The sequence below is a fragment of the Leptodactylus fuscus genome, chromosome 3 (assembly GCF_031893055.1).
Source record: "Leptodactylus fuscus isolate aLepFus1 chromosome 3, aLepFus1.hap2, whole genome shotgun sequence".
Lineage (NCBI taxonomy): Eukaryota > Metazoa > Chordata > Amphibia > Anura > Leptodactylidae > Leptodactylus > Leptodactylus fuscus.
Genome location: NC_134267.1, coordinates 39,068,600 through 39,094,274, shown reverse-complemented (window position 1 = coordinate 39,094,274; position 25,675 = coordinate 39,068,600). Strand labels below are relative to the sequence as shown.

General features: G+C 42.0%; 1 protein-coding gene across 5 annotated transcripts in view; it reads left to right on the top strand.

Annotated features, from left to right (window-relative positions):
• The window catches only part of PLCB4 (phospholipase C beta 4), a 206,581-nt gene that overhangs the window by 18,358 nt on the left and 162,548 nt on the right, over positions 1 to 25,675 (top strand). For all 5 annotated transcript variants that reach the window (XM_075267402.1, XM_075267399.1, XM_075267403.1 and 2 more), the window contains exon 2: positions 16,568 to 16,625. The gene's annotated coding sequence lies outside the window, so the exon portion shown is untranslated. The remainder of the gene's footprint in view (positions 1 to 16,567; positions 16,626 to 25,675) is intronic.

Sequence of the window (25,675 nt, the reverse complement as noted above, 5' to 3'; positions counted from 1 at the left end):
CTATAGGGGAAGTAGTCTAATTGGCATCTAATACCACCGTCATTCTTGTATGTACAGGTAATTGTAGTTTAGTGCTATACGGGTATAGAGAAAATATAAAAGTCCTACTTATAATCAGAGTCTTGTTATATAGCAAGGAGACCTTGGGGTCCCCACTGTTACCCCTGCACCCCTTATTGCGATATCATTGGTAATGATGTCCTGAGCATTTAAAGAAGACATTTCCCCACTAATACCAACTCCATTTTTTCCTATAACTCTTTAAAGGGATTGTCCACTTTAAGACCAATTTTCAGAGATAAATGTTAATTATTATGTGCATACTAAAAAGTTATACAATTTTCCAATATACTTTCTGTATCAATTCCTCACGGTCTCTTCTTCTAGGTCTTCTTGTTGTCATTCACTCTGTTACTTATAGTGGATCAAAATCAGTCCATGATCATGTGATATACAGTCTATGGTCATGTGATATACAGTCTATGGTCATGTGATGTATGGTCCTTGGTCGTGCGATATACAGTCCATGGTCATGTGATATACAGTCGATGGTCATGTGATATATTCCATGGTCATGAGATATACAGTCCATGGTCATGAGATATACAGTACATAGTGTTGATATATACAGTCCATGGTCATGTGATGGACACACAGGTGCATGGCTCGTTACCAGGCAGATGTCTGATTACTGTGACTATAACTAGCTTTGCACCTGTGTGTCCAGCACATGACCATGGACTGTATATCGCATGACCACGGACTGTATAAAACATGACCATGGACTGTATATCTCATGATCATGGGCTGTATATCGCATGACCATGGGCTCTATATCACGTGACCATGGACAGTATATCGCATGACCAAGGACCATACATCTCATGACCATGGACTGTATATCGCATGACCACGGACTGTATATCACATGACCACGGACTGTATAGCTCATGATCATGGACTGTATATCGCATGACCATGGACCTTAAATCACAGGACCATGGATTATATATCTGTATAACTGGAATTGGTGGAGGCGGTAAAAGGTCCTCTCTAAGTATGTCAGATAGTCCATAGAATAAGTGAATTTTACAAAGAAAAAACATTTGGTTCCCATCTAATCCAACTACTCTTAGGTCCTTTCAATTGTTCAAATAGGCAAAAAGTGGTGGCTTGAGGCTTAGAGGAATGTGACACGGTCTGAAACAGACAAGTCTTTTTTTAATCGGCTACACAACCCCTTTAATACAGTGTTGTGCATTGAGGGGTGAATGTCGAGCACCAGAGTTTTTTCTACTGAACTTTCCACTTTTCCCCTTTATCCACATTTGCTTATTTCTGCTAGATAGGAATTCAGTGGAAACGAAATGTCCTTAAATCTCTAGTCCAAAAACCTCTTTCCCGAACTCACTGAACAACATCAAACTATTCTCTGCCTTTAAGCAGTTATGTGGAGATGAACCAGTTTATGATTTGGTTTGACATCTGAAAAACATTTTACTTTGACGTGTTCGGGACACACTTGTAAAGTTTCGATGCTCGGCACTTGAATTCTTCTTTAGATATGGCTGTAATACACGAGGTGCCCATGTTACCTGCTAATCCAACCGGCCATATTGGCCAATGGGAAATATTCATTCCAGGATACACCGTCTTGGTGGGGCCTCTGTCAAGGACAAGTTTAGGTTCGTCATAGTCGTGTAGTTTTTTTTCAAGATTTGATAAAATTATAAGATTATTTCCTTTCTCTGTTCTTGGTGGATTTATCAGTTTTCTTTTTGAGTGTAAAAATGTATCTATAGTTTATCGTATGAATATGGAATATAGACAGGGGCGTAACTTTAGAAGGTGCGGTGGGTGTAGTCGCACCTAGACCCAGGAGTCTTAGGATGTCCATAAGGTGTCTCTTGCCAATATGAGGAGACTAGTACTATAACACATATATAATAGTTGGGGGGCCTGGTACAGATTTTGCCCTGGGCCCAAGAGCTTCCAGTTACGCCTCTGATGCACAAAAACTAATCTCACAGATTCTAACAGGTTCCCCTCTTCTTTGTGTGGCTGTGAGTTATTTGGGTACCACAGGAGCCATCCGCCATTGCTCTGCTCTGCAATAGGAGACAAATAGTGTTAAAGGGGTTGTCCAGTTCTTTATCACATGATAGGTCACCTGTGTAAGATCAGTTGGGGAGTGAACAGATGTTTGGCGGGGTCTTGGCACTAGTGCAAGGGCCTTGACTTCTTTACTGTCACACACTGTCTGTTTTGGCTGCTCAGAGTACCCCCAAAAGAAGAGAATAGGACAATTTTGTTGTTCCCTGACAGGGTTGCTATAAATCAAAGGGTATGCAGTGTAAATAGTGTAGGGGTCATGGTTTTATCATGAGTACTGTGACCCCTTCAAACAGCGATTCAATGGAGGTCCCAGGTGTAAGACCAATACTGATATTTTATTGATGACCTATCCTGAGGAAGAACTGGATGACCCATTTATACCCCCTTACATAAGCCAGTCCTGCCATCTGACATCCCATAAGTAAGGTTACCATCTGTATTTCCTGCAAGATAGAGTACTTTTTCCGAAACCTGCAGGAAATCTAGTTGGCCTACGAGTATCATGAGCTAGGCTGTCAAGTGCGAAGACTTCCTGAATATAACTTGATCATGCCTTGAACTTCTGCAAGTGACAGTACATAACCACTTTTCATTGATGAAGATCTCCTGGGTTATAACTTTGCTCCAGTTGATGCAGAATTGTGATTGTGTATTTTCATGAGTGTACATGATGGAGGAAGCATCTGCCATGACCACTCATTGGTGACTTTTCTCCTGGCTGTGGTCTACAGAAGTAGATTGAAGGATTCTGTAGATGTTGAGTACCTTCTACCACCTATAAAATAGTGGACAGCTTACTCAATTTTGAAGATATTTTTGAACTCTCAAAGTGATCTTTTTAGTGTATAACACGTAGAGGTGATCAAACTAGGGGTCATGATTAAAATTCAGAGCACAGATGAGAGGGGACTTTATCGGTCACACAACCGGGGTACGTTGCATGATGGTAACACAAGACGAGACTTTGATTTTGTGCTTTGTCATTTGACAAGAGGAGAACAAATAGCTTGAAATATTGATGGCAAAACATGAAGTGTTAGATGGTTATCAGAGCTATTATGGTTCACTTCTGTATCACAGAGACACGCGATATTTATGGCAACAAAACAGATTATTCCCCAGAAGCTGGGATATTTGGGTCTTTATGTGTCTGCATCTGTTTTCCTCTGTTCTGTGTAGATTGGAACAGAGTATGCATGTGATCTTGAAAAGGTAAGCCAAGGTTGAGGTAGACCGGACATTGTGGATGTGTCGCTCAAAGGCCTGGGACATACGGCGCCAATGTTGACTATAGCAAAATAAATTCCTACTATTCTTCATATATATTAGAATCGGGTTATGCTGGTCAGATAATGATTGGATCCCTTAATCATGACCATATACATATAGTGTTTTTTGCTACATTTGGATTGTAGTAAAGATCCCTAATCTCAAATGAAGCCAAAAATCCTTATGTAAGAATTAAGAGTCTTAGTATATGAATTATTTTTTATTAGGATAGCTTTTTACATTCTAGAGTACAATGGTTGTTATGTTCTCTGCCATTGTAGTCTAATTACCTATACGGTTAGAGCAGACAACGGAACCTTTCCCATCTTCCACGTGTCGACCGAATTGTGGTGTTCTGTAAGTGCAATTATGGCCATATACGGGCAGGTTATTATGCACACATTGTGTTTGCCGAGCAGACATTATTAAATTACCTTGGGCTGTTATTTCCGGTGATGGATGGATGGATGGCTGCCAGCTGGAAATTTTCTTTCTTTCTTTCTTTCTTTCTTTCTTTCTTTCTTTCTTTCTTTCTTTCTTTCTTTCTTTCTTTCTTTCTTTCTTTCTTTCTTTCTTTCTTTCTCTCTCTCTTTCTCTCTCTCTCTCTCTCTCTTTCTTTCTCTTTTTTTTTCTTTCTTTCTTTCTTTCTTTCTTTCTTTCTTTCTCTCTCTCTCTTTCTTTCTTTCTTTCTCTCTCTCTCTTTCTTTCTTTCTTTCTTTCTTTCTTTCTTTCTTTCTACCTTCCTTCCTTCCTTCCTTCCTTCCTGTTACTGACTGTTTTGTATGCTTTAACCCCTTAAGGACACAGGGTAGTTTGTAGTTTCTACACCCGTCTTCCAAAATTCATAACTTTTTGTTTTTCTGGTGATTCTCTTCCCTACAAAAAAAGTTTTTATCATTTTCTATTAACAATCCAATAATCAAAACCAATAAAAATCTGCATCTTTCAGGCTAACTAGAGTTTACAGGGATTCTCCTAAGATTTAAGTGTATCACCTGTCTACAGGATAATAGATTTTGCTAGCAGTCCACGCAAAGTGTATGGGACAGACAGAGATAGCCGGCCAAGATGGTGCTCATCTGTCTCCAGGAGTCTAACGTAGGTTGAGTGGAGTGATTCTTCCCATGTTCCTTTGCACAGTGGAGCACTCATGGCTTAATAAGACTCCACACACCTAAATGGTGGTCTCACCCTATGGAGTGACGATATCCCATCAACCGTGTCTAAGCCTCTCACCTCTGCCAGATCAGTCCTCTTTGCGCCAAGCTGATGAAATGCAAATACATCGAAACAGCTGTCCTTGGCTGAGAGACTGTTTCTGGTATAATCCCAACATCATTGCAAACAAAGGCCTCTGAGAAGGTCGGCATGATGTTAAAGGGAGCGCCCTCTATAGGTTTGTTTGACTGAGACTCTGTCTTCCTAATCACATCATGGAAGATAGACTTGCTGTAACATCTTTGCCCATCCGGGCGTTGGTGTCATCATTCGGCTGCACACTGCGGCGCAGGAGATGTGTTCAGTTGTAATTTATTCCGTTGGTTTCTCTTTGCACTGTCTGAACACTGCCCTATGCCTTTTCTTTGGTAATTGATTTTCCACCACACCCATCTCCTTCACCTTCAGTTTACTCTGATTCTCTAATGGTTAATCTGACCTTGCCCTGAGATTGACGGCCTGCCTTCCTGTCAACTCCATGGGCGGGTTCTTCCTCCCTATTTAGCCTTGGCTCCCAGTCACACCAGTGCTTGCTAATGCCGTGCGCATACTTGCTCTTTACTGTCTCTGTTTTGATTACTCTATTATACTTGACTTTTGGCTTTCCTCACTGACTTCTCTTTTTGGACTCCGATTTGGTACTGCATTGCCCGACTGTTACTGACCCTTGGCTAAGTTGACTTCCCATTGTTGTTCGTCTTGTCTGCGTTTTGTGTGTCACATACTCAGGGAGGGAACGTCTTCGTGGTTGCCGCCTATTACGTAGAATAGGGCCTGGCAATAGGAAGGGAGAGCGGGGGGGCATAAGCTTAGGGCTCACTTTCTCTTGTGTCCCCATTCCAGGGTTCCCTAACACTGCTAACACTTGCACATTCTCAGTCAGCGCCCTCTATTGGTGTGCATACTTGAGGCACTAGCATCCTAATTACATCATGGAAGTCAGAGATGCATATTCTTTCCATGGAGTGATTTTAGACATGTACGGTCTCTGCTCCATTTAACAAAGAGATACGTGACCCCCACTCTTGTGACCCATCCATCTAGTAGAAAGCTGAGAAGTTTCAATCTTGGTACAACACGTCCAAAATCTTATGATGGCCTCACATATAATTTTAGTAGACTTCAGTATACAGAGGAGTTCATGGTTAACTCGATGACTGCAAAGTGCCCATGTCCCCGGGCTACAAAACAAGACCAAATCTTCACCCCTCCACCCCTATCCTTGGGGTGTTATTCTGTATTTGGTTTTTTTTGCTAAACAAGGAAATTGTTTCAGAAGTCTTGTGGTTTACTCAAATATAAATATGCAAATTTAGAAGAGGTTTCCCCAGGCAGCAATTCCAAACTAGCCATACTTGTCCAGTCATTTTCTAACTATTGTCAAGAATGTGAACATTTCACATGATAACTGAGGCCTGTAGACTCTTAGATGTAGCTCTAGGGTTTTTGTAATCTCTCTGAGCATTTCTCTGTGTGGTCTGAACTCAGGGTGAATTTGTTGGTGCGTCCACTTCTAGGAAGATTGTCACCGATCTTAAATGTTTGACAATTGTGAATAATCATTCTTCCTATATAATTATAGAATTTAAATTGGCTGAAAATGGCCTTATAACCCTTCCCAGATTGATGGGCAACAATTGGTTCTCTGAGATCATTGCTGATGCCTTTCCTCCTTGACATGCTATAGACCAGCAAACTGCCAAAACTTCTACTTTTATAGACCTGGTCACATTTGCTGATCAATCAAGGGCAAAATACTTTCCTACTTCTTACTTTCACACACTGCTTTTGCATTTTGATCTAGTTTTTACTAAAGAAATAATGACATGGTTTGTTGTTCATCTGAGATTGTATCTAACTAATTTTAAGGCTTCATTCACCACGCTCTGCCCTCTTCTGGTGTGACTAAACTTGACCTTGTTATCCCTCTTCCCCACATGTCCCACTAACATGGCACCAGGAAGCCGAGATAAGCCTGTGACATGGAAGAACATTGTGGTCATTGTGGTTTCCTTGACTATGAAAATTTCAACCTTCCTGAGTTGAAACAGTTTTTTGTCTGTTTTTAACTTGCAGAGCCATTATTTTCTTAGTCTGCTTTTTATTCCACATGAGGAGAAAACATTTGTTATCCTTTTTATCATATGGTAAGAAAGGCCATCTGGATACGCATTGGCAGAATCCGTGAGGTCCATCTTCTCGCTGTGCAATTGGTCTTTGAGAATAGATGGAATGCCCTGGGCTTGCAGCCAGTCCACATACTGGAGCGCTCGGACAGTCATGGTCCTTGTAGACATGTTAAAATATTTGAATCCTCTATCCCTTAGGGGTCAAGTTGTTTTGTTGCTATTTATTTACTGATGTTTTTTATGTTTTATCTTTCTTTGGAGAATAACATCTTAAAAATAAACCTCTATTTGCTTACAGTCTATTCGAAGGAGAATTTCTCTCTGTTTTGTCTGTCAAGTTGTTAAATTCTGTTTAACTATTCCTTAGTCCTAGAGATGTGCTCCCTTACCCTAGCTGGGATTTGGCTTGAAAGGCTGCAGTTCAAAACAACAACCACTGGGTGGCCACATATAGACACACGCGGGATAGACATTTTGTGACAAAATATCACAAAAACGCTTTGTTTTGAAAAGCTAGTGATCTCATCTCACATATCTCAAGTCAACAGGAAGGACACATATGTATCTATTCTCAAGTAAGCTAGGTGAAAGCCAATATGGCTGCCCTTCTAATAGTTTATACTGGGGTTAGCACCCAGCTTTCCAAGTGTCCTGATGTTATATCAATAGATAACTAGATTCAGTCGGGCTGGAGATATGTAGGCAGAGGCATAGCTATAGGGGTGCAGGGATAGCACTCGAAACCAGCTCCTCGACCCTGATGGGTCCCCAAAGGATATACAAGATATACCAGTACTCTTAATTTCCCAGTGTAGGTAGTGGCCCTATTACAGATTTTTTTTCAGGTCCGCTTTCTTTCACAGAACCAAGCATCAATTTTTAACATTGAAAATGCGTTTTAATACAGGTAATGTTTTCTGTTAAGGGGTTTGTGCTCTTTTTCTTTTTCAATGTTGCATTGCAGTATTGCAGTAAGTCAAAACATTATAGATCTTGGACATAACACCATGGGAAGGTTGAAAACAGACCTGGTTGAACCTATAATCCTGAGTGTTGATCCAGAATAAGCCAAAACAACCACTGTTGGTTAGTTGCCAATTTTAAGGGAATTCCAAAAAAATATCAACAGGTGTAAATCCCTGGATCAGTGAGCCATGTCTAGTAATTTAGGGCCCATAACTTGTAATATTGTTACGCTCAAAGTCATGTTGGGCCAATAATTTTATTGCTTTTACAGTAAAGAATCCTGCCCTAGGTTGGTGCAAAGACCTTCTCTAGATGCGGAGAACGCCTCATTGTTTTGGCTACAGTCCTGAGTATAAATTGATAACTAGATTGATCTCTGACCTGACCTTTGACACATAGTGTCGCACCCCTAAGCCTGCCCAAGCTTTGCTATGTGTATTTTGTACACAATATTGCACGTGCAGCCTAAAGTAAACTCTATGCAGATCTGTTCTCTTGGATTATTTCCCTCTGTGCATAGCAATAGACAGGTGGATGGTATTGGCAGGCTGATACATTATAAAAGAAAAGGTTATACTGTTGTGTTAGTTGTCAGTGTGAAACTTGGAAGTTGGGCTTGTTATCTTGATAGATTTTATTTATTTATTGAGTTACTATGAAGCGGCTTTTATACTGTATGTTATATAGCTCACGGCAAGGATACCAAGGTATAAAGCTCAGGCTATCCCGGTGCATGTAAGGCATGCTTGCTTGTTCTCTTTAGAAGTTGCCACATGGTTGAATATATTCCGTAGCATTTTACAGACATTGTCGGTCACTGTCCCATATAGGGCTAAAAATCTAAATTCCCTATTAGGATATCTTTGGAGCGTGGGATGAAAATGGAGTACTTGGAGAAACCCCACATAGATGCAGGGAGAACATACAAACTCCTTGCAGATGTTGTCCTCTGTCAGATTTGAACCCAGGACAGGGCAACACGGTGGCTCAGTGGTTAGCACTGCAGCCTTGCAGCGCTGGAGTCCTGGATTCGAATCCAGCCAGGAACAACATCTGCTAGGAGTTTGTATGTTCTCCCCGTGTTGGCATGGATTTCCTCCCATTCTACAAAGACATACTGATAGGAAAAAAAACCTACATTGTGATCACTATATGGGACACAATCTACATTAAAAAAAACCCAGGACTCCAGCGTGACCAGTGCTAACCACTGAGCCACCATTCTGCCCAATCCTTTTGGAGACAAGCAGCCAGTATGTAACTACTCTTTTATAGCTTTTATTGTATCATCTATCTGCAATATAGGCGATACTTGTCTAATTGTTGAGGGTTCAATGCTGAGACCCCCGCTAACTACAAGAGGAGAAGCAGGTCGACTATGTGTGCTATCACCCTATTCATCTCTATGGGACTCCCAAAGTTAGTTGAGTGCTGAATTTTTTCAATTCATATGGAGACTTGGGGCTTCCATTCTCGTCATCAGCGTTGGGATGACCAATAGTTGGCCCCTACCGACCAGACACTTATTGCCTATCCATAGGAGTTGGTGAAACCCCTTTGGATTTACCCACCTAAGACATTAAGGGCAGAAAACTGAGATTAGCTGTCAATGGTTAACTAGAGAGGGTCTAAATTCTGTAACCCCTGCTGTGGTTCTATGTGACTTTTTTTCGGAAACAGCCATTGAGTCCATAGTAAACACCTGCCAATGAAGCACCTCACCCCTACAATATAATACCATATAATATAATATGTGCCTTATAGAATGTTTTAGTAACATTGTTAACCCTTGTCCTAACATCAGAATGCAATTTTTTGTTGCTCTCTAGAACCTAGCCAGGATCGGTGGAGACAAGTAACACTTCGCCATAAAGGACGTTCCTTTGTCGGGTGTTTGGCGGACTCTAGACAGATGTCACATTATTATGTTAATCTGTAACAGGCTGCAAGTCTGTCGCATTAAGTTTATTCTCAAGAAAGTCTCCATGCCTCCGAGTTACAGGAACCTCCTTGGGAATTCCAACACAATTTTTCATGTTTAACTTCCTCTTTTATTGTTTTAGTGCTTTTCACTGTAATTCCTACCGCGCTGTCATCTGGTGATAATAAGTAGGTGCAGTGTTTTTATTGAGCTCTCGACTTTTGTTTCCTAAGTAGAACTCATACGCGTTCATTATGTTGTCAAATCCGTATGATAGATTAGTAATTCGGGGGTTGCTGTAGGATATATATGGCGGTATGAATGACGTATATATCAGCATTGTGTGAATAGGGAATAGGTGACTTGTGGGTCTAAATACTGAACAGTACAATGACCATCGGTACGATTGGTTTTATATGCCTGTATGGCAAGGTTTCCGCTTGTAGTCATTCTTCAGCAATCTGCATGCTGACGCTAGATTCACACTTGTGTTGGGGTTCCGGAAAACGGAAACGGAATCTGCTTAAAAAGCGGATAACTGCGGAACTACAATGTGGTCCGCCGGGTTTCGGCCCAGTTTCTGTCCAGAGAAAAAGTCCTTTAATCTCTATTTTTTTTAAGCGGAATGGGGGACGGAATCCCAAAACTACCCGACACAGGTGTGACCGTAGCCTTATATAGCTGTCCTGATCATGTGACGCACACGGCGCATTACATAGCTCTGATACCTGTAATGTAATGTTCTGTGCACCAGCGTGTCCATTGCATGGCCAGGACAGATATTTATTCAATTTATCACTTACTTTTGTTCATTGATAACTAGAGATGAGCGAGTAGTACTCGATCGAGTAGGTATTCGATCGAATACTATGGTATTCGAAATACTCGTACTCGATCGAGTACCACTCGCTATTCGAATGGAAAAGTTTGATGCAGAACCAGCATTGATTTGCCGAATGCTATACAGTCAGCCAATCAACGCTGGTTCTTCTCCTACCTTTAGAAGTCTTCTCCGTGCAGCTTCCCCGCGGCGTCTTCTGTCTCTGAATTCACTCTGCCAGGCATTGGGCCTGGGCAGAGCCGACTGCGCATGTCCGCTTGTAGTGCCGGCATGCGCAGTCGGCTCTGCCCAGGCCCGATGTTTGGCAGAGTGAATTCAGAGACGGAAGACGCCGCGGGGACGCTGCAAGGAGAAGACTTCTCAGAGGATCCAGCCCGACCCTCACTCGTGGACTTGGTAAGTATAATTTGATCAGGGGGCCACACGGTGGCTCAGTGGTTAGCACTGCAGCCTTGCAGCGCTGGAGTCCTGGTGTTCAAATCCCGCCATGGGCAAGAAACCATCTGCAAGGAGTTTGTATGTTCTCCCCGTGTTTGCATGGATTTCCATCCCATATTTCAAAAAAAGACATACTGATAGGGAAAAATGTACATTGTGAGCTCTATGTGGGGCTCACAATCTACATTTAAAAAAAAAAAAAAAAAAAAAAAAAGATTAATTTGATCGAACGTTGCCTACCCCTGAAACGAGAATTTCCCCCCATAGACTATAATAGGGTTCGATATTCGATTCGAGTAGTCGAAAATTGAGGGGCTACTCGAAACGAATATCGAACCTTGAACATTTTACTGTTCGCTCATCTCTATTGATAACGCTTCTATCTTTGAAAGGATTTTTGCTTTGCCTAAAATTTTTGCACACTGTTGTGTATCACCATATTCCAAATATTCAATGGAAGATCTCTAAAAAAAAAAATTTTAAACCTGTATCTTTTCCCACCAGGACAGTGGAAACTTCTTATGCAAATCCGAAAGCCATTTTCTGGCTGTTCTCAGACGCGTTGACGCTTTCAGCATAATTAGCCGTAATAAAGCGACTATACAGGCAGCCGAATAACAATGTCCCCCAATGTCTCCCTACATCTAACACTTGTTTAATAATTCCTAATGTGTGGAATGGCTTGCACAGTTTAGTACTTTAACTCCAGCTCTTGAGCTAAAAACGCGTAAGCCGGGGTTTAATGAGCGCCCTGGAAGTCAGGGAAGAAGCGCGCGGTGCTGGAACTGCGGGGCCAGGTAAAATAGATAAATGGATTTTATATTAACAAAACTACATCTCTGGAGTAAGTGGAGCTGAACTTTAGTCCTTGTTACATCGTAGGTTAATTTAGTTGTAAACTGAAGTGAATGTGATCCTCGTTCTTTGTCGAGATGACGTCTTCTCCTAACGTGACATAGACAGAGCGATGAGCTTAGTATATGGCTGATGTGGTAGTCTCTTGGTACAGAACAGAGTCAGATGGAGGTTCCTCGGGACTACCAAATAAAATTATTCTGCAAACCTACCCTGCAACAACTTGAAAATGGACCACAATACCTTACAAATGTGGGTGGCTTTTGTTGAACAATGACTATGTTAGGAGATGGGCCCACCGGAGCATGCTATGGTACTCTGGTAGACCACTCCAGCATTGTATCTACAGCATTGCCAGAACCATCCACCCTTGGACCAGGAACAAAGTGGCCAAGTACTTTAGGACAGATGAGGAGAAATGAGTCAGATCCCAAGTCAATATCTCAAGGCTCTTTGGTGATTTAGACATAGCTCCTTATAAGTGGCATTAGTCCTATAAGGCTTCAATCACACGACTGGGTAATCTGAGTTGACTTCCATTCCAATATTTGTAGAGCAGATCTTACAGGGAAGACATTCACCTTGCAAAACAATCGTATTCATGAAGCCTAAGACTCCGTATATGAGCTAATGTCTCTGCAAGGAGAAAAAGTATCACCTGATATTTTGTAATGACATTGATGCCAGGAAGTAAGAAGACACAGCGGCACTCACCGATCTTGTCACGTTCCTTTATTAAAGTAACGGTCTGTCCCCTTGTCCCTAAATCAGTAAGTGCCGCTACATCTTCTTTCTCCAAGGATTGTCTCTTCAATTTCCGCTGAGAAGAACCAAAGTTGTAAAGTATTTTGAAGGCTCTCAATGAGTTATGTTTTCTAAGTTCCTTGTAGTTTTTGATGTCCCATGGTTTGGATGGTATCAACGAAGGTCTCTTGTGGGACACACTGATGCCTGGACCTGATTTACCTATATACTGTACAAATATACTGTGCAAAATACTGTTTATTCTACCTAAGGATAGGTCAATAGGTATCCGATACCCAGCACCCCCATGTATCAACTGTTCTCAGGCTGAAAAACAGATAATGGAGTAGGAAGCAGACAGCTCCGACCTCTGTGTGGTGGCTGAGCCAAGTCATTTAGTGATTGAGCTGATAACCCAACTGATTGATAGGGTCAGGAGCAATAAGTAAGGCATATGTGATGCTAGAAATCCCTTTTATTCCACTGTATACTGGCGTGGAGGGATTACAGTATGGCACAGTATAGACGTCCTGTACGGGACATCATAGATAACTATAATACCAAGAATATGCAAATCTGTTTCCCAAGATGTAAGTAGGGAAACACTGCCTCTGTATGCTGCCCTCTATGGGAAGCTCCCTTGAACATCATGCCTGACTTTCCCACAAGCCTTTGCTGCAATGATGGGGGATTATGCCAAGTCAGTATCCCAGCTCTGGACAGCGCTGTTTCGGTCTGATTGGATCTCATCAGCACAGCCTAAGGAAAACTGACTTGGCAGAGGTGAGATACTTCTAGACCAGGTTATGGGGCAAAGGCTTGTGGGAAAGTCAGGCATGATGTTCAAGGGAGCTTCCTAGAGGGCAACAAACAGAGGCACTGTTTCCCTATTTACATCCTGGGAAACAGATTTGCATATTCTTCCCATAATCCCCCAGTGGAGCTAAAATGGCTTTTTGTAAGACTCCATACACCTGACAAGGTGGTCTCTCCTCAAGGAGTGACATTATCCCCATAACCTATAATCCCAAGAGTCGTCTCCTGACATTGTGTACAGGTTGGTAAACCTCACTCACACGTGGGCCAAGTCTCACGTCCAAGTTATCTAGGTTCACACTAGTATTGGGTTCCCGTTAATGGACCCAAAAAACGGAAATCTTATCTGCCCCATAATGGGGTCTGCTAGGTTTCTGCCTGAAATCGACAGAGAGAAAAGTCCTGCTTGCAAATGGGGGGACACTAGTGTGACCTAACCCTTAGAAGCCTTCTAAGAAAGTTCTAAGTTTGAGCGCGTCTTGCACAGATGGCGGCCTCTTATACTTTCCGCGACTTTAAATGTCACTTATTTCTGGCCGTTTTGTCATCGCAACATCTTTTTGACTCCGCGACGAAGCGTCTGAGCCAGTCATTTCCTAAATCTCCTGTGCTTTTCCCTGAATACTTCTCTTACTAAAGGCATTTTGATTTGAGGTCTGTTTAGCTCCCATTGTTTATGTCACGAGCGCATATTTCATTTTCTTGTTTTACTTTGGTTATGCTTTTATTACTTTTTATGCATACCTCCGAGCCTCATACTGTAAAATCTTCTTCAATTTACAATGTGAAAAGCCAAATACGGAATGATGTTTTCACTTCAATAAACTGTGAATATCTCCTTGAAATGTCGCGTTCTCAAACATCACATTCAATTTGCTTCTTCGTAAATAAATTAAGTAGAACAGGAGTCTGGGATTGATGTTCCTCGGCAAATTTGGGCAGGTTTTTTTTCCTTAGCGCTGTTTGACTTGATTTTTTTATTTTTGAGATTTTTTTCATTCTACTTATTTTATTAGTGCGACACGTTATTGGCTGCAGCAAGATGGTGGGAGTTGTCGCTCATTGACTGCAACGCAAATGTTTGATATACAAAGCAAACAATGCTCACGGATCTCTGACTAATTGCTGTGTACACACGCCACCTCCTGCTTTCCTCTGGTTACCTTTTCTGTGCAATGTGGGGTCAGAGAGATCCATGACATACAATAAGACGAACTTAATATGTTCTTAAAGGAGGGCTAAAACTGTTGAGGACTTAGTCTAAGGATAAGTCATTAATATTAGATTGGTAGGATTCTGACACAGCCACCTCCATTCAACACAGAGAACGGAACAGGAAGCAGATAGCGCTGTTCTCTGTGTAGTGGCTAAACAGAGGTACTGCAGCTTAGGTTCCATTCAAATAAATACGTACTAGGTATCGAACCCCCACTAATCTGATATTGGTGACCTACGCTTAGTATACACTGTCTACCAATAAGTATTTGGACACCTGTGGTCCGAGTAGCACGAGTGGCAATTACAGCCTCAACCCTCCGGGGCTTTCCACAAGTCCTCGTATGATGGTTAGTAGTATTTTATTCCATTGGGCTTGGAGAAGACAGATAAGTTCTTTGACCGATTTTGGACGGCTGCTGCACTCCTTAGTTCGGCAATCCAACTCGTCCCAGAGGTGCTCGATAGGGTTCAAGTCTGGGCTCTGGGTATGCCAGTCCAGTCGGTTAACCTGATTGTCACTGTACCCAGCCATGGTAGACCTCGCTACATGGCAGCTGGTGGTGTCATCCTGGAAGTAACATTGGTCCGTCCCATAGAGCCGCCATAATGTAGGAAGCACACTGTTATCTAAAATAGTGCAATAAGCGTCAGCGTTGAGTTTACCATGTACTGGGACCAAGGGTTCATACCAGGAGAAACACCCCCAGACCATAACTCCACCTGCCGTATATAATCCGTTTTTTGTCAGTATGCAAATGAGTTCTCTCACAGCACTGGGGGCATCCCCAATGCTGCAAAGAGCTCTCCAGCACTGCCTCCATCTTCTTCAGGAACAGGTCTTCTTCTCGTCTTCTTCCGGCGGAGGCTTCAGACTTCTAGGCCTCAGGACTAGGACAAAGCTGGCTGCGCATGCCCTTCGGCCACAAGAAAATGGCCGCATACACAGTATTGTAAGCGGCCATTTTCTTGTGGCCGACAGGCATGCGCAGTCGGCTGCCCGAGGCTTAGAAGTTTGAAGCCACCGCTGGAAGAAGATACGAAGAAGACCCGTTCCTGAAGAAGATGGAGGCGTCACTGTAGAGTTCTCTCACAGCATTGGGGACGCCCCCAGTGCTGTTTGAGTGCTGGTGCCCACCCCCAGTGCTGCGAGAGAACTCATTTGCATACCGACGAAAACTGGATTATATACGGAATCGCGGCGCAGAGAAGACATCTAAAGGTAGGAGAATAGCCTTTCTTAAGGCTATTCCGATGTGGTAGGCAGAAAAAAAATGAGTTTTAATATTAGGATCCCTTTAAAGCTCCTATGGAAGTGAATGCAGTATGTTGGGAGTTGTAGTTTCACAGCAGCTGGAGCACTGAAGGTTGCTGACCCCTGGTCTAGTAAGAAAGAGGACTTGGTAAAGATAGTATATCGGAAAATTGTACATCGTTTCAGCGTACATACAATTACGATTCTTTGCAGAAACTGGACAAGCCCTTTAGATGCAGGGATGTAGCCGCAGTCACTCAGAGTTTGCACATCTTCCCCCTTATAATACGAGGTGTATTTCCAAGGATAAGCAGTGTCCTTATATAAGGGCGATTACAAATCACCTGCCATTTATTGGTACATAGGCAGGAAAGTGTCGGCTTTTCAGGGTTGAGTGGAAAAAATTATGATGACAGCTGTAGAAATTGTGAAATGACTGCGGTCTCATTCTGATGTATTCAGCATCAATACCTTCTGCTATTCAGCACCATAATGAAGCGAGGACAATTACTGATACCGTGTTACATTGTACAAACCTTATTCACTTAGCCTTCTCAGAAGAAGCAGAGCCCGGCTCCTCCATGCACAGTCCTTTGTATCTTCAGTGGGAGGATAGAGCTTGTTTGCTCTGGCAGACGCTCACTTGTATGGCCAGGAGCCCTCGCTATGGGTTTAATCTGACTCCACACCCTGGTCCTGCCAATGGATAAACAGTCACTGTGTGATATCTGTGCCTGTGTCCGCTTTATCATGTCCACTCATACATAATGTCTTCTGTCTTGTAGGAAACAATGGATTTTTTACAATGAGTGTTTGGCAGTTTTAGTTCCCGACATCATCAAGGTAAGTGGATTTATTCCCTTGGTTATTAGAAATGATAAATGTGAGTTTTATCAGATTGTCAATATTGTTGTGTTTTTGCAAGAATCTTCTCCTTCTTCTTTTCCACTAAATCTATCTCTCTTTTATAAATGTCATCTTTAAAGGGAGAAAAGATAAGATAGTATCACCAGAACCCAGCACATCACCCCAGCCCTGCAGATAGATAGGTTAGTGTCACCAAAACCAGCATATCACCCCAGCCCTGCAGATAGGTTAGTGTCACCAGAACCAGCATATCACCCCAGCCCTGCAGATAGATAGGTTAGTGTCACCAGAACCAGCATATCACCCCAGCCCTGCAGATAGATAGGTTAGTGTCACCAGAACCAGCATATCACCCCAGCCCTGCAGATAGATAGGTTAGTGTCACCAGAACCAGCATATCACCCCAGCCCTGCAGATAGATAGGTTAGTGTCACTAGAACCCAACATATCACCCCAGCCCTGCAGATAGATAGGTTAGTGTCACCAGAACCAGCATATCACCCCAGCCCTGCAGATAGATAGGTTAGTGTCACCAGAACCAGCATATCACCCCAGCCCTGCAGATAGATAGGTTATTGTCACCAAAACCAGAATATTACCCCAGCCCTGCAGATAGATAGGTTAGTGTCACTAGAACCCAACATATCACCCCAGCCCTGCAGATAGATAGGTTATTGTCACCAAAACCAGAATATTACCCCAGCCCTGCAGATAGATAGGTTAGTGTCACTAGAACCCAGCATATCACCCCAGCCCTGCAGATAGATAGGTTAGGGTCACATGAAAGGGTGTTATCACTGCCTCTGTCCTACATCTGCCAAAATATAGCTGGTTTATCAATAGGCAAATGAGCTTTTTGGAGCAATGGTATCCATTGTTGTTCCATAAAGCTTATTAGCGTCTTGTCTAAAATAACAAAATCACGCCAACAAACATAATGATTCACAAGGGGAATAAAACAGGTAATTCAGGTGATTCCAGCCTGTGGCGCGGGGTTGATATGCTGAGTTCTGGTGACAGACTTCCTTTAAGGCTAAGCAACATGGTGACTTTGGCTACAACTCCGGTCCCTGGCTGCTGGATACAACTGGCATGTATGTACAGTATAAGTGCAGGGGTGATGTAATGTTACGAGGCAATGATTAAAATCCAGTATGAGATATCCATATTCCCAAAGAGGGCTTTCCTACTATTAACATTTATGGCATATTGTTGTAAATTCCAAGAATTTTCCATGGTTATAAGTTATGTGGTTACACTGCAGAACTCTAACAATCCAAATTGTCTCTGTCTCATCTCCACTCCCAATCCGCCATTCTCTATGTAGGAACTCCACCGTCCCATTCACCGCAATACCAATTCCATAACTTTTCAGTACTCAATGCAGGTACTACTCACCCCCAGATGTTACGGACCCTTTACTTATTCTTACATTTTTGGTATTCGTTTAGTGTTTTCTGCTTATTGGTTATTTTCTGAAAAGCAATGGGGCACGTATAGCAACTTCTCCGAATAATGGTGCACATATAGCAACTTCTCCGAATAATGGTGCACGTATAGCAGCTTCTCCGAATAATGGTGCGCATAAAGCAACTTCTCCGAATAATGGTGCACGTATAGCAGCTTCTCCGAATAATGGTGCACGTATAGCAGCTTCTCCGAATAATGGTGCACATATAGCAACTTCTCCGAATAATGGTGCACGTATAGCAACTTCTCCGAATAATGGTGCACCTATAGCAACTTCTCCGAATAGTGGTGCACCTATAGCAACTTCTCCGAATAATGGTGCACATAAAGCAACTTCTCCGAATAATGGTGCACGTATAGCAACTTCTCCGAATAATGGTGCACCTATAGCAACTTCTCCGAATAATGGTGCACGTATAGCAGCTTCTCCGAATAATGGTGCGCATAAAGCAACTTCTCCGAATAATGGTGCACGTATAGCAGCTTCTCCGAATAATGGTGCACGTATAGCAGCTTCTCCGAATAATGGTGCACGTATAGCAGCTTCTCCGAATAATGGTGCACGTATAGCAACTTCTCTGAATAATGGTGCACGTATAGCAACTTCTCCGAATAGTGGTGCACCTATAGCAACTTCTCCGAATAATGGTGCACGTATAGCAACTTCTCCGAATAATGGTGCAGGTATAGCAACTTCTCCGAATAATGGTGCACGTATAACAACTTCTCCGAATAATGGTGCACGTATAGCAACTTCTCCGAATAATGGTGCACGTATAGCAACTTCTCCGAATAATGGTGCACGTATAGCAGCTTCTCCGAATAATGGTGCGCATAAAGCAACTTCTCCGAATAATGGTGCACGTATAGCAGCTTCTCCGAATAATGGTGCACGTATAGCAGCTTCTCCGAATAATGGTGCGCATAAAGCAACTTCTCCGAATAATGGTGCACGTATAGCAACTTCTCCGAATAATGGTGCACGTATAGCAACTTCTTAGAATAATGGTGCACGTATAGTAACTTCTCCAAATAATAAGATAAGATAATCCTTTAATAGTCCCACATTGGGGAAATTTCGGCGTGTTACAGCAGCATAGTAATACAGATACAGGATAATACAGAGTAATATATTACAGACGTAGACACACATAAGCTGAGAAGAGAAGATATACTAGGAGGCCATAGCAGCTAAGGAAAAAAAAAAAAAACAGAAGAGAAAAGAGGAAGACCTCATGGTCATCGTCATAATCATTAGTTCTCTGTGCGGAGTGATCTTCGTTTGGTCTGATGTAGATTATACAGCCTGGTCGTGGTTGGAAGGAAGGACCTGCGATAGCGATCCTTCTCACACTTGGGGTGAAGCAGACGGTCACTTACAGTGCTGCCAAGTTCCATCAGGGTCCCATACATGGGGTGGGATTTGTTCTCCCGCATGGAGGTCACCACGGACAGTATCCTTCTGTTACCCACCACCTGTACTGGGTCCAAGGGGCTCCCCAGGACAGAGCTGGCCCTCCTGATCAGCCCGTCAAGTCTATTTCTGTCCCTTGTTGATATACTGCTCCCCCAGCAGGCCACACCGAAAAAGATGGCTGAGGCAACCACAGAGTTGAAGAAGGCCCTGAGAAGTGTCCCCTGGACTCCGAAGGCCCTCAGACTCCTGAGCAGGTAGAGTCTGATGTGGCCCTTTCTGTGCAGCGCCTCAAGGTGATCAGCCCAGTCTAGTTTATTGTTGAGGATCACGCCCAGGTACTTATAGGTCCTGACTATCTCAATACATGTTCCTTGGATCTCCACCGGGGTCGGAGCACCTCTCCGTTTACTAAGGTCCACCACCATCTCCTTGGTCTTCCCAGCATTAATCCTGAGCTGGTTCTGCTGGCACCATTCAACAAAATCCCGCATGTCGCACGTATAGCAACTTCTCAGAATAATGGTGCGCGTACAGTGTGTATATAATGCTGGGATTGTGTACCCCATTCTGTCCCTGTCCTTCATAGTCAATAATCTGGTATTTTTTATAATATTTGCAGCATTACCATTATGGACATGACCTTAAAGTTGATTCCATAGTTTCTGAATGACTGGTGGAGAGGTAGAAGTCTCGACATGCCAGGCCTGTTTTTTACTACCGGTCGCTCATGCGTTGATGTTTTTTTAAAGCCACTATTGTATTTTTGCTGACACAATGTTAAGGCTGCCAGTGAATATAGATAGCATCTACTATCAGCGTGTCAGCCTTCAAGGCAGTCCCTGGCATTCCCTTGTTAAGTGATACTTGTAACCCTGTAGAGGTTGTGCTCCTGCGTCATTGGGACTAGTCTATCTGGTATTGAAGAGCAGATTCCTTGAAAGCGGATATAAAATTAGTAGAAGAAAAATGTCAAAACTTGATTTTCAGGTTTTGTCGTGAAATAGATCATGTCATATTTTCTCTTTCTAAGTCCGTATTTGTATAGTAAATTTCTTGGTATTGTCATTCCATCGAGCTGCAAGCAAACACACACACGAAAGAGACTCCAAGAAAAATCACACAAAGAGGGGTGACAACCAATATGGTGCCCATGGCGGTTCCTAAAAAGGTTGTATCTAATATTCCAAGGCCCAATAGTTGATATATTATCTGGTAGTATTAATGGTGGGAATTGTCAGTTTAGAGTTGGGTCAGGGTCAATTAGCCCTAGGAATGTTTTTATAGGGCCTGGAGACAGAACAGACGTTATCTATGACAAGTCGGGTAAATATTACAGTTCATGTACTATTAATGGCCTGTAGTTTGTGAAATAGTAGAGACCATATATAGCATATGGTATGTCTAGGAGGTAAAATATACTATGCAGTTAAAAGGAAAACACTCATGATTAATAAGATTTTTTTGAAAAAATAAATATTCAAACTTTTTTATCCAGAAACAGCGCCACCATGTCTGTGGGCTGTGTCTGGTATTGCAGTTTAGCTCTAAGGATATAACATAAGATTATGATCAGAGGGGGCTTCATGTTTGGAAACAAAAAGGCTACTGTATAGACACCTTGTCAGTGATTTTTTTTTTTATTTTTTAAATAATTCTTGAATTGCAAAAAAAACCAAAACATTTTTGTAATTGGGTTTTTAATTAAAAGTATAAAAAAATTCAATAATAAAAAATAAATTGTTGTAAAAGTGTACATAGGCAAGAAAAGTCATCATATATACTGGTTCCCTCTTCTCAAAAATGTGACTTCTGAAAAGCCGATTCTGGAACAGATTCTCCCTTTTCTTAGTGTTTTGTTCTCCCCTTAGTTTTACTACATCTGATTGCAGCATATCTTGATTTATGGCAATATTGAAACTTTAGCAAATGGAAACCAGCTGCATAGCCAAATGTTAGAAATTGTTAGCAGACCTTCCAAATTGACACAAGAACAATACCTTGTATGCCAAAAAGTCTTGCCGCTGATCAAAACAGGGTGCCTCAATGTACAAAAAAAGTGAATCTGCCCCCTAGTGTCATACCTCCCACATATGCTATTACCAGTCTAATGTAAAAAACGAAAAAAAAAACCTCCCCAAGTTGTTAATGTGATAAACTTTTCACTCATTAGTAGGGGGACTAGGTATGTTGGGATGTCATCTGTTATCAGTAGCGGATGAAATGATGGTCACTAAGGTGTTAATTCTAGAGGGATGATTTTTCATTGTGATCCTGTCTTGTTTACGATGTAAATGAGATGATGTTAATGAAAGTCTCTACAGAATTAGAAAGTGTCAGTCTATTATTAGGATTAGTAGTTAGAGGGAAAATTGTAGGATATGATGTTTTTTATTAATATAGATAATGACTTAGAAAATGAAAAATAAAGTCATCAAAAATTCTTAAAAATATGTTTCACATAAAAATGTGGTTAAAAAATAGGCATTTTTTTGGGTGATACATTTCCTCCAAACCTAGAACCTAGTCGTAGCACTTAAATAGTTGACCTTAAAATTTTTTTTGTATTAGGTTGCCTTTATCACATGGATTTATTCTGTGCTGGAGAATGCATCACACTGATCCTCTGTAACCTACAGAGCGCTCCAGGAGTATACAGCAGGTATGTATGTACAAGGGATTAGAACCCACGTAGATCACAACCGGGACACAGTGGGTTTACTTGTAAAGAGCCAAATAGGCAGATGAAGGAGCAGCGCGCTTTTTATCAAGTACACTGACTTACGCGGGAGGACAGATAACCTTGCTGCAAGGAATATTTTAATGCCATTATCACAGATAGAAGTTAGATGAAAGGTATGAAAGATGACAAGTAGGAAAAAATGCTCGTGAGACTGAAGAAGGAGCCATTCCCCATAAGGAGATGCTGTTTACGCTCTCATTAGACAGAGTATACAACATAAGATGTTTTACGGTTTACTTTATTATTCCGTCTTATTTCTTTTCCCTAAGACATCTTGCTTTTTAACTATGTAGGGACAAGCAGTAAACACAGACAGATATGTGCAGTATAGTCATATAGCAATTCTTTCTTTTAGTGTCGCTTCTTTGACTATGACAGTAGCTTCACTTTACCGTGGCGTGTAAAGATAGTCAACTGTTTAATTGGAACAAGAAGACAATAACAATTTTTCCAGTTATTAACAACGTTTCATAAATGAATAGTAAAGATGAGTAGAAGAAACTTTCTAATATATCTTATTAAGGAGATTTGTTTCCTTCTCCACTTATTAAGCTGTTCTCTGCTCCTTTTCTTCAGTCTGACTGCTTGTTTACATTTTATCCGTCTCCATATCCAGCCTTAAGCCCAGTTCACATCTGTGTTCGGGCAATTCCGTTCCCCTTTCCACATGAAATTGCGGTAGTGAAAAGTCTTGCAAGCAGCACTTTTCTCTCTGCATTTTTCATGTGGAAACTGAGCGGAAACCACACGGACCCCATTATAGTCTATGGTGTCCGCCGGTTTCTCCAGAGGACTCCCCGAACAGAATGCAGATGTGAACCAGGCCTTACACATAGATCTTTATGGAGAGGGGAGGGGAGGAGTAGGATTTTCCTACCAGCTAGTTAATTGATTTAGTGTCTCATCCTGTGTACTCACAGCCTCTTCTCTACAAAGCTAGCATTGCTAAATGTGCACTGAGTAGCAGAGGGTAGAAGCAGTGTCCCTTGTCCTCCCTTTTTATAGACCAATATGGAGATACTTTGCCTGAAAAGTGGAGAAGAAAAAATATTTCTTTAATAAGATATATTACAAAGTTTCTTATACTGACGTGAACTATTCATGTATGACTGGCGGTGCACTTTAAAGTGACTATCTGCTGAGGCGCTAATAAAATGGCAGTAGTTACACATGATGCGGTTTTTCTTTTCTTGGGAAATCTTCATGGCTGAAGCAAAAGCTGTGTGTAGTCTGATTCGTCAGATATATTGTTATTCTTCCTCCATTGCCTCTTTATTTACCTCACGTTGAGAGCATCTATGAGTAGGACAAGATAGTGTTACATATCCTTAAAGGGGTATTGTTCACTAACTTGCAGGCTGTTGTGCTCTCATCACTTCCTGCTTTTCTCGGCACATTGGTGGGTGGGATTTCACTTGCAGGGGATTGGTTGTAAATGAATTACCACAGTGTGAAGCAGATGTAGCAGAGCTGGATTTGAGTCAGTTTGCATTACATACAGAGGTAATGGACTCCCTATCTCAGCCCTTATCAGCCAAATTCAATTAAACCGACTGATAAGAGCTTAGAAATCCTGGAGCTCTCACCTCCCCTATCTGAGAAGCTCTGCTACTTATCAGACACAAACAGCTCAGAGCTGCTCTCAGCCCCTCCCTCCACCCCTGAGAGCAGGCAGCTACATTGCTTGACAAATGAGCAGATAATCCCAAGTGCCCTAGAAACAGAGTGTAAACAATGAAGTGAATAAATTAAGATAGCGGCCAAACAAAGCAGTTTTGATAAAGCAATGCATTTAGGAAAAGTCTTAAATCCACATAAACTAGCAGTATAGATAGGATCCTTGTGATGGGACAACCCCTTTAAGAAGACATCTAAGGCTTCATTCACATTTGCTTCGCAGCCTCCATAAGAGGCAGAGAGCCCGACACAAGTGTTGTAGCTGTCACTTGATTTATTTGTTACAATTGAAAAGTTCCTCTACAAAAATGTCTCCATGTAGCCTCAAGCTTACTGATTGACACCTCCTCCGCCTTACGCAACAGGACTTGTTTTTCACCAGTGTGAACAGGCTTTTACTACTGGCAGCATTGCAGACATAATTTTTTTTACCTTATTAGGGTCCATATGAGAAAATGACATTTCTCCCTTATCGTTCTGTATAAGGGGCATGTACCGCACGGCACAGCGAGGCCGTTCTGGCTGCTGCAGCAGATAGGAGCTTAGGAGGCAATATAAAAGAGATTAGGAATCTGTATCTTTACTTAGAGAGTAGTTGATTAAATTGGCAAGTTATCAGGACGAGAATATCAGAACCTTTTCCACAAAGCCACATTTCTCTTTATGTAAGCCTTTTTTAAAGCTGTTCTTTTTCTTTACTATGGACCTTGTTATTGCAGGAGTAACAGGGAACAAACATGGCTTTTGTGGGATGATGGGTCTGTATGTTTTACATGGTGTACTTCACCTCAAGCAGTTACAATGTTTCAATTTTCTTTTCAAACGAAGTACCTGGGTTTAGCTTTGTGCAGCGATAGACTTAAAGGGAGTTTATCACCGGAACCAGCATATCATCCAAGCCCTGCAGATAGATAGGTTAGTGTTACTACAACCAACATATCACCCCAGCCCTGCAGATAGATAGGTTAGTGTTACTACAACCAACATATCACCCCAGCCCTGCAGATAGATAGGTTAGTGTTACCAGAACCAGCATATCACCCCAGCCCTGCAGATAGATAGGTTAGTGTCACCAGAGCCAGCATATCACCCCAGTCCTACAGATAGATAGGTTAGTATCACCAGAACCAGCATATGACCCCAGCCCTGCAGATATATAGGTTAGTGTCACCAGAACCAGCATATGACCCCAGCCCTGCAGATAGATAGGTTAGTGTCACCAGAACCAGCATATCACCCTAGCCCTGCAGATAGATAGGTTACTGTCACCAGAACCAGCATATCACCCCAGCCCTGCACATAGATAGGTTAGTGTCACCAGAACCAGCATATCACCCCAGCCCTGCAGATAGATAGGTTAGTGTCACCAGAACCAGCATATCAATAATAATTTACATATTGACAAGAATGGCGATATCTCAGTAATGGAGGCAGCAATTCACAAGGGGAAAACATTGTTTGATTCAGGTGAACCTAACCTATCTACAGTCCTATGAAAAAGTTTGGGCACCCCTATTAATCTTAATCATTTTTTGTTCTAAATATTTTGGTGTTTGCAACAGCCATTTCAGTTTGATATATCTAATAACTGATGGACACAGTAATATTTCAGGATTGAAATGAGGTTTATTGTACTAACAGAAAATGTGCAATATGCATTAAACCAAAATTTGACCGGTGCAAAAGTATGGGCACCTCAACAGAAAAGTGACATTAATATTT